General features: G+C 37.2%; 1 long non-coding RNA gene across 1 annotated transcript; it reads right to left on the reverse strand.

Moving 5' to 3' along the window:
• Positions 1-2,384: 2,384 nt before the first annotated feature.
• Positions 2,385-8,158, reverse strand: LOC107799528 (uncharacterized). Its single transcript, XR_001651152.2, has 3 exons — positions 7,591-8,158; positions 3,008-7,271; positions 2,385-2,778 (listed from the first exon to the last, which is right to left on the reverse strand). It is a non-coding gene; the product is annotated as an uncharacterized LOC107799528 (long non-coding RNA).
• Between the last annotated feature and the right edge of the window lie 624 nt (positions 8,159-8,782).

The following is an 8,782-nucleotide window of genomic DNA, read 5'->3' on the forward strand; positions in this document are numbered from 1 at the left end:
CCGATTTGTTGCTGCCCCCACTGTTGGTTTAGTGGGTGAGGATAACGTTCCCTTCCCTAAGAAGTGGAATTTTGCACGTAAGTCTTTTATCCTTCTCGTGCCTTTTCCTTCATGTTTATCAACTTCTCTAGTTTTGCTTTTTTTAGCAACCACGGGAGTTGTGGAGGATGTTCCCAATTTCCGTAGTTGGGTAGATAAATTGCTGAAGACCTCACCAATGGATGGTAGGTCTTGGAAAACACTTTCTAACCGTTTCGGTTGGAAAGTAAAGACACATGGTAAGAGTTTATATTTTGTTCTTTCATGCCTATATTTTCCTTTATTGTTCTAACTTCCATCATTCTTTTTATCAGGATTTGCTATTCGAGGAGTTACTGCTGAAGCAGTTGCGGCCTCTCGTGTCTCTTCAATAACCCGTATCTCTTTAGAACGAGCCCGAGAAATAGTCTTGGGTTCTTCTTCTGCGAAAAGGAAAGTTGTTGAAGAAGAAGATTCTGAAAAAGAGGAAGATGGGGGCTCCCTGGTGACGAGGCCACGAGCTAGGAGACGCATCGTCTCGGATGACGAAGCTGAAGTTTCCCCGTGTCTTTTTGTTTCTCTTACCGAACCTGTTGAAACCCCAGTAATAACTCCTGACGATGACGTCACTCCCTATGATACTCGTGAGTCTATTGATCAACTTTTTATCTACGGATTTGGCCGTGAAGGTTTAGGGCCTATTTTAGATGAACTACCCTTATCTTCTTTTTTAACTCCCGTGCCTGTGATTCCTTCCTTACCAGCCCCAGCTATTTCTATTCCTTCCTCTACTATTTTCACCTCTTCTACTGCTCCTCCTTTGACAATTCCCCCTCCTATCGTTCATCATACAAAAGTGGGCTCTTCAAGTAGAAGTGCCGCTATGAGGAGGGTAACTATTGAAGTTCCTGCTGAGAGAAGCTTTTTGAGAAAGTCAGGTCAGGCAGATGTATGGTTGGAGCCTTTGATTGGCCCAATTGAAAAAGCCAAGTTGGAGATTCATAGTTCACTGACTTCAATGAATGATATCGTGCATGCTACTTTGAAGATATTTTTCTTCTGTTCCTTTTTTGCTTTATAATTTGACTATCTTTGGGATTCTTATTTCCCCCATTTTCTAGGCCAATCTTATTGGCACAAAAATGATGAATAGAATCCACATGATTCAGAGAAGATAGCACGTGGTTCTTAGTTGGAGGCGATCAATTGGAAGGAACAATTCGAGAGTGTACAAATTGATGTGAAAGGCTTACAAGAGAGCAAGAGTACCTTAGAGCAGCAGGTGCGGGCTTTAACTTTAGAGTTGGCGGTTGTAAAAGATTCCTCAAGCCAAGCAGAAAAAGAAAAAGAACATCTCGAATCCTCCTTGTTAGAGTAGCTATCTAAGGCCAGTGAAGAGAACGGAGAGATGAAGGCTCTTTTGAGTCAAAAAGAAGTTTACGCTAGGGAGCTCCTGCAAAGCTTAACTCAAGGACAAGAAGACCTTCGAGTCTCTGCTGATAAGGTGTGTGCTTTACAGAGCTCCCATTCCTCTCTTCAAGCTTCTTACAACTCCGCCTTGGCTGAAAATGAAGAGCTAAAGAATGAGATTGCTGATTGGGAAAAGGATTATGAGATTCTTGAAGAAAAATCTGTTGTTGAGGTAAGTTAGGCATTTTTGAATTCACATCGTGATACCCTAATTGAAGCTGGCCAAGAAAACTTCAACATGGAGTCGGAGTTAGCTAAGATCAATGAAACTATTGAAAAAGCTTAGCAAACACAAGACTTCCCTTCCCCCGTGGTTGAAGCTCCCGTGAATGTTGAAGCTGATACGGGTATCCCAACTCTTTCAAGCCCAATCGAGCATGTTGCTGCAAGCCAAGTTGAAACCGCATCTGTTGATGCACCTGCCCAAATTGAGCCCAATGTTATTGATGCTCCTGCTTCAGTTCCACAAACTTCTTAGTGACCAGTTTTAATCATTTGAATGATTTTGTTTTTGTTTTTATTTTGGAAAATTGTAATCAAACCCTTAGCTTCATTTGAGGGTTGATTTTGGAAACGCAAGTCCCCAAGTCTTTTATGGGGCAATCTGTATAAACAATTTCATAGTTTTATGCCTATGTACGAACTTAGTCTTAGATTTTTTAAATATTAAAAAAAATTTCATGTTATTATCTTAAACTTCTGTTTGCTTTATTCTTGCCTTTATTTTTAAGGACTTACAGAATAATTTGCATTTTTGTTTTTCAGAAATGCTTCTATTAACCTCATGACTAATTAATTTAAACATGAGTTTTATAAAAGAGGGCCCTTTTATATTTCGACACTTAATGAAGAAGACGTCTCAATTTCATAATGGTGTTATCATACGATAGAAGAAATAGGAACACACATGTTTCTTTGAAATAACTTTGACAAGTTTTTATTTTTGAAACTTTACATGTATTTACATCTATAACTTTCTCGTAACTGTTTTTCTTGTAACAGATTTTTACAAAAGAAGAATAATAGACACGTGGTTTTTCCTTATAACCCGTTTTAGTACATAGCCTTTACCCTAACTATAGTGAGGTTTTTCTTTGGCCTTAGCTCGTGGCTCCATCTCGTGACTTTATGACTTTTACTCTGCACTTGATTCTTTTAGGCTTGATTTTTCGTTAATCTTCTTTGCCTTCTTTATACACATGTCTGTGTATATTATGTAGTCCCCAAGTGTTTGAGTGTTGAAGTATGAAGCCTTGAGCACTTGATAGTTTCTATCATTTGGTCCTTTTCCTGAAAAGGAAAAACAAACAAGACTCGGAGGTGCGATTATAGATGAAGACTGCTTAACCCGTTTGAATTTCTATCAGAATAATTGTAACCCTAGGACTGGATTTTTAGGTTATTTTGTGTGCCTTACAAGTTGTGACTCATAATTTAGTACGGGTTAGCTTTTTGCCTATCATCTAAAATCTTTAGTAAAATTTTAACAATTCAAAAATTAAATTTAAAATGGTGATACCTGACCGTGGGCATTCCTTAAAAATAGTATCTCTTCAAATGAACGACATTCCAATGTGAAGGTAGTATCTTCCCATCCATTGTCTCCAGTTCATATGCTCCCTTTCCTGCAATATCACGAACTCTATAGGGTCCTTCCCATGTTGGACTTAATTTACCCGCGTTAGCTATCTTTGCAGATGGAAAAACCTTTTTAAGCACGAAGTCCCCAACTTTGAAGAATCTGAGGCGTGCTTTTCGGTTATAATATCGTTCTATGACTTGCTTTTATGCTGCCATTCTTATTAATGTAGCTTCTCTCCTCCCTTTGAGTAAATCTAGATTGACCCGCATCTACTCGTCATTAGATTCTTGTGTTGCCTGTGTGTATCGTGTACACGGTTCTTCTATCTCAACTGGAATTAAAGCCTCAACTCCATAAACCAATGAAAACGGTGTTTCTCCCGTGCTTATTTTGTAGTTGTGCGATATGCCCATAAGACTCCAAGTAACACTTCAGACCAGTTACCTTTTGATTCCTCCAATCGCTTCTATAAATTGTTGATAATAACCTTGTTTGTTGATTCTACTTGCCCATTACCCATAAGGTGATAAAGTGTAGACGTAATCCTTTTAATTTTCCATCTTTGAAAGAATTATGTGATTTGAGCTCCAATAAATTGAGGGCCATTATCACATATGATCTCCTTTGGTACACCGAACCGGCATATGATATTCCGCCAAATAGAATCTTTGACTTCCTTTTCTCGCACCTGTTTGAATGCTCCTGCCTCTACCCATTTCGTAAAATAATCAGTGAGAACGAGCAAAAACTTTACCTATCCTTTTGCTTGTGGTAATGGACCCACGATATCCATTCACCATTTCATAAATGGCCACGGCGCAATGACCGGATGTAATAACTCCGCAGGTCTATGCATATTGTTACCGTACCTTTGACATTTATCACATTTTGCCACGAAACTTTTTGCTTCTTCTTCCATTTTAGGCCAGTAATAACCTACCCTAATTAAGGTTCGTACCAGTGACCTTCCTCTTACGTGATTCCCGCAATGTCCCTAGTGTATTTCTCTCATTACATACTCCGTTTGCGAAGGTCCGAGACATCTTGCTAAGGGTCCACTGAACATTTTACCATATAGATTGCCTTGCTTTAAGCAGTACCAAGCAGCCTTTTTTCGAAGCGCATGAGCTTATTTCTTATCATCAGGGACGGTACCATACTGCAAAAAAAGCAACAATCTCGTTCCTCCAATCCCAAGTTAAATTATTAAAATTCACCTCATTTATCGGGATTTACTTCAATACCACAGTTAGAAACAAGAAAACCGAAAAACTTACCTGATGCAATGCCAAATGCACAGTTATCGGGATTTAACTTCATATTAAATTTGTGCAAAATTGAAAAAGTGTCAGGTAAATGTGATATGTGATCTTTTGAATACTGAGTTTTAACAAGCATATCATCTATATATACTTCCATAGTTTTTCCTATATGCTCTTGAAACATTTTGGTAACTAACCTCTGGTACGTTGCACCTACATTCTTTAGACTAAAAGGCATTACTTTATAACAGTATGTCCCCCTGTCTGTTTCTTCATCTCCTGGATCCATTTTAATCTGATTATAACCTGAATATGCAACTAAAAAACTTATTAGCTCATGACCTGCAGTTGCATCAATCAATTGATCTATGTGTGGTAGTGGAAAAGAATCTTTAGGGCAGGCTTTATTAAGATCTGTGTAATATATACAAATCCACCACTTACCATTCTTCTTTGGAACCACAACAATATTAACTAACCAGTTAGGATACTTTGCCTCACGAATGGAACCGAGTGTAAGCAATTTTTGGACTTTTTCTTGAATCACCTGATTCTTGAAAGTTCCTTGCTTTATTTTCTTTTGCTTAACAGGAGGGTATGATGGATCTTCATTTAGTTTATGAGTCATCACCTCCAGCGGTATGCCTGTCATGTTAGAGTGGGACCAAGCAAAGCAGTTCACGTTATTTTTTAGAAATTCAATTAACTTACCTCTCATACATTGGCTAAGATTGGCCCCAACGTAGACTTTCTTATCAGGCCATTGAGCAAATAACATGACAGGCTCTAATTCCTCTATTGTTGTTTTGATATTTTTCTTCTCTTCTGGATCTTGAATGGTATCAGGCCTTGAGTCTACATATGTTTGCCCTTGTTCAGTTGAGGTTTATATTGTGGTGTCCTCAACTGCCTTCTGTGATTGTTATTTACCTTCACTTCTCATGCTTGTATCTGCAACGGATTTGATAGCCCTGGATGTATGTTGATCTCCACGAATTTGACAGATTCCCCATGGCGATGGAAATTTAATAACTTGGCGAAAGGTTAAAGGAACAACATCTATTTCGTGGATCCATGGTCTCCCAAGAATCATGTTGTAATCCATCTTCATGTCTACTACCTGGAACTTTGTATCTTTGACACTCTTTCAGCAAATGTGGTGAGTGTTACCTCTCCTTTCGTGACAACACTGGAATTATCAAATCCAGATAGAGTATGCGCCTTTAGTATTACTCTATCTTCAGCTTGCATCTCACGTAATACTCTTAGCAAAACAATGTTCACGGAACTACTTGGATCAATCAAAACTCGTTTCACATTAGTATCATGTACAATTAAAGATATTACTAGTGCATCGTTATGAGGGGTTAATACGCCATCTGCATCTGCATCATTGAATGTAATGTTGTCTTCCTCTAAGACATGCCGCACCCATTTTCCTTGGGTAATTATCACTTTGGAAATTTTGTTAGCTGTAGTATATGATATACTATTGATGTTTTAACCCCCACTTATAACGTTGACAGTTCTTTTGGGGGAAGGTGGTTTTGGAGGCTCCTGTCTGTTCTTCATGTAAGCTTGCTTTCCTTTCTCACTGAACAACTCAGTAAGATATCCTTGTTTTAATAAATGATCAACTTCACTTTGTAAAAATGTGCAATCTGCTGTTTTATGTCTGTGGTCATTATGAAACTCGCACCAATGATCAGGGTTGCGCCTGTTTGGATTCGATCTCATTTCCTTTGGCCATCGAACCTTATCCCCCATGCTTCTCAAAACAGCCACGAGCTCGGAGGTGCTGACGCTGAAGTTCTAACCACCGAATCTCGCTTTTAAATTTCTATCATTGTCATACCTCCTTTTTCCTACACCCCGTAAGGGTATAAGGGAGTTTTTCCTATTTAAGTGACAATCGAAACGGGATTTATTATTAAAACATTCAGATTCACTACTTGGGAGATTTATGGTGTCTCAAGTCACCGGTTCTAATCCCGAATCGAGGAAAAAATTGATTCTGTTTAACAGTATGCGAACCAGAAATCCGGGTAAGGAATTCTGTTAACCCAGGAGAAGGTGTTAGGCACTCCCGAGTTCCGTGGTTCTAGCACGGTCGCTCAACTGTTATATTCGGCTTAATTCTCTGATTTAAACAATTATGAACCCATGTGCAAATTTTAGTTTTTAACTGCTTTATTTCGTTTCTTAAAAAAAATTGCAACGTTATTAAAAATATGTCCGGAACCACATCACATAAATGCACCCACAGTCCGCAATACATTTAGATAACATTATTGAGATTTGGATTTGGGTCACATAAATGCGCACCCTAGTTTATGAAGGTAATATTATTAAAATAATGCGCCTAAAGCAACTACGCGTTTTTAACTTTGCGAGGGCCATGGAAAATTTGCTAAATGGCATGCCTCGAATTCTAAGAATTTGAAAGAAATAATTAAATGAGGACCATGCATTTTTTATTTTACTTGGCACGACACACCTCAAATTATTCTAACCAAAGGGTTTCTAAATTTAATTTCGAGGGCCATAAATTGTACGTTTGGCTAATATGGCACACCTTGAATTAATTAAAAATAGCTAGCTGATTAATTGTAAGAGTAAGGGGAATTTCTAGTTTATTTAAGGCAAATGTTGAAGCTCGACTTAAGAACCAAATGAGTCCGAATTGAATTCAGAAATGTGTATAACTACATTTGACTAATCTTTCAACTTGATTTTCATACATCAACATAACAATGGAAAAATAGCTAAAAAGAAACTTCTACAAACATTAATATAAGATTGCTCAGAATTAAAAATTATAAATTAACTCCAAGAACTCAACATATGAAAATGACAGAAGTGATGGCTTCCATTCGTTCAAGTGGAAACTCAACATGGTCAAGCTACACAATGGTTGGTATATTTATCATCACACATCACTGGAAGATAAGAAGAAGAGGCTTAAACAAGGCACAAACGATGCAACCAATACACAAGACGTGAAGAACATGATACATGGAGTAAAATCGAAACTATTATCAACATTGATACATGATCTTTCACATTTATGTCACAGTATGAGAATCCTAGTATCAAAATTTCCTTTACAATTATGTCCGCATATAATACCCTTCATTGATGGAATCAAATTATTATTACAATACACAAAATCTAAGCAATAATAAAAGATGAAGGAAACTAGTCGTGATTTTATATTAAATAGATCTGAAAAATACAGAGGTGAGAGAGCACACTTACTTGGACTAGAATTGACCTTAATCAGCAGTTAAAACAACTAGAAAGCCAAGCAAGAGCTATCGGCAAAAAGGGAGACAGATCTCGAAGGTCGAATAAATGTTAAAATTCTCAAGGGTGAAGCTCAGCAAGGCTTTTCCAGCAACAATCGATAGTGATTAGCACTTCAAAGCTCAAAATAATCGTTCAAATCCCCAGAAAACATGTCGCAACACATAAAGGAGGAAACTAATTTTGAAATCTCTTTGTTTTTAATTCCTTGCTTTGTATTTCGATCCGAGAGATCGGTGGAGAGAGAAGGAGAAGATCAGGGAGGCGACTCCTCTTCTTTTTTGCACTATTGCAGCCTTCAGACTTTTTGGCGTCTTTTCTTGTGTCCCTTAGAGTCTAGGTCTTGCCTTTTATAAAATAGAGTTTGGGTCAAGAGGGTATTGAATATGGTATTGGGCTTGGCTTGTGTGAATTGGGTCTTAATTAATTGGGTCATTTTTGGAATTGACCCAATTTTAGAAGAAACAAGACCAAAAATACATTCTTCCTAATTTCCTTTTCTCCTTTTTCTTTTCTTTAGTTAATTAATTAAAAATCCTAGAAATTAAAATCCTAGATTATCTAAAAAAATGTGAAATTAAACTAATTAATTAACTATAACAATTATAAAAGCGTGCTTAATCCTAAATTAAAAAAGAAAAAATCAATAAAAGGAAAAAGTGTAAAGATGAAGTATTTTTGTGATTTTCGATTTTTATAAAACAAGTAACTACCGATTAATCCTAAAAATATAAAGATAAAGCCTAAATGCCATGCGTGATATTTTAGGTATTTTTCATGATTTAAATAAAACTTAAACATGCAAAACAATTTATTAAAATCCTATGAAAAATCTACGAACATTGCAAATAGTGGGAAAACATTATTTCTTGAATTTATTGGAGTAAACCCACATAGGGCAAAAATCACGTACTCACAGCTGCCCCTCTTTGCCCGGAAACACGAAGAGTTTTTGTGCAAAGATAAATTGAGAGGATACGAGCGATTTTTTCCTGTTTGAATACTCCGTGGGAAGCATTTTTTCGAAAGAGTTGACTGCACCCTGCTTCTGAGGTTGCCTACATATCCTTGGCTAAAAAGGAATCAGGTCAGTGTACTTTAGGAATGTCTGGTAGCTGGGACTACCATAAAGCTGTGATTTCAC

This window comes from Nicotiana tabacum, chromosome 18 (genome assembly GCF_000715075.1).
Source record: "Nicotiana tabacum cultivar K326 chromosome 18, ASM71507v2, whole genome shotgun sequence".
NCBI lineage: Eukaryota > Viridiplantae > Streptophyta > Magnoliopsida > Solanales > Solanaceae > Nicotiana > Nicotiana tabacum.